At 44.5% G+C, this 1,568-nt stretch overlaps 1 pseudogene; it reads left to right on the forward strand.

Moving 5' to 3' along the window:
* The first annotated feature begins 245 nt into the window (after positions 1–245).
* LOC115802641 (sialomucin core protein 24 pseudogene) lies at positions 246–1,162 on the forward strand (annotated as a pseudogene).
* The last annotated feature ends 406 nt before the right edge of the window (positions 1,163–1,568 follow it).

The following is a 1,568-nucleotide window of genomic DNA, read 5'->3' on the forward strand; positions in this document are numbered from 1 at the left end:
AAATTCCAACGATTATCAGTTGATTATCTTGGGTTATTCAGGGAAGTCATCAAGATAAAGCTAGGTTTTGTTCCTCAATATGCAAAATGCATCCTTTTCTATGCTTTAAAAAAACTGTTTGAGTTAGCACCTCCCCCAAATTTTAAATGAATAATTTTGCATTAGACATCCTATTCCACTTTAGGGGTAATGCCTCTAGTTTTCCTCTAGTAAAAGAACTTCTGAGGGACGGACGCAACCTTGGGTGTCCCAGCCTTCGCTCGAAGGCCAGCGCATCGGCCGCAATGCCCGGGCTCCGGCGACCGCGGCTTTCGGCCGCCAGCTGTCTGGCAGCGCTCTGCGGGATGAGCGCGGCTCACACCACCACCCTGGCCTCGAGCGCGACTACACTCGCGGCTTTACCGACTATCACCAGCACAGCCTCGGCGCCGCCGCCGCCACTCCCGCCGGGCACCACTCCAGCCCCAGAAATCTGTGAGAGCCACAGCACGGTGTTTCCTGTTTTGATGCTAACGCTGCTAACGCTGCTAACGCTGCTAACGCCACCCGTTTGGGGTCAGAATGCAAAGGTAAAAGCTACTGTTCAGATAATCCCACAGTTCGTGATGGCAAGGGGGTGAACAGCACAGAATTCTGTCCTGGGCTCCCTGCCACACCACTGCCAACCAATTCTGCAGCGAAAACCACAACTCCGCCTTCCCCGGCTACTACATCAGGTACAACGGATATCACTTCAACTCCGGCTTCACAACCTGTGCGCAAGTCTACCTTTGGGGCAGCCAGTTTCGTTGAAGGAACTGTCCTTGTCTTGGGTGTGCAGGCTGTAATTTTCTTTCTCTATAAATTCCGCAAATCGAAAGAACGAAACTACCGCACTCTGTAAACAGACCCGCTAAATTAACACGTACTGGTGTGTAACTCACTGAAACCAAAATATTCTCTTTCAAGATGTGCCACATGGGAGACGCTATTCTAGGATCTTTAATTTTTCAGAAGATGCATATAGGAGCATCGCCCTTGAAGAGAAACCAGTTAAATCTATTTGCTCAACGGGAATATTTAAAATATTCTGCATGAATGCTTGTGGCTGTCTTCTTTTATTTTAAATGGCTGCTGCTGTGTGATTAAGTTCTCTCTTCTTGACATGCCAAATGTAACTCTATAAGTGATGGAAAACATTGTCCTGCGCAGACGACCTCATGACTCTTTTAGCAATTCAAATGTAGTCATTTTAAAGCCTGAAAGCTGCATTTTTTCATGCTAACTTGGGATGTAGTTTAGTGACCAGAATTGAGAAAAATGTGCCAAATGAGCAGGAATCAGGTGGATTTGGGGCTATAATTGCAAAAAGTGGAATAAATTTATAAATTTAGTATCCTTAGAGTAGAATTTTGTGCTTGACAAGTTATTTTTTCTACATTAGAAAAAAGATGCCACACAAGGAATTACATTCCAGATTTAAAGAAATGAAGGGAAAGTATACAAAACATTAAAGTGTAGCAGGTTATTGTTGATACTTGTAAAGCACCTTATATCGTTGAGAAAATAAAGAACAGTGCCTTAAAAGA

The sequence above is a fragment of the Delphinapterus leucas genome, chromosome 3 (genome assembly GCF_059928025.1).
Source record: "Delphinapterus leucas isolate spDelLeu-1000000601 "Yukka" chromosome 3, BTC_Dleu_Yukka2, whole genome shotgun sequence".
NCBI lineage: Eukaryota > Metazoa > Chordata > Mammalia > Artiodactyla > Monodontidae > Delphinapterus > Delphinapterus leucas.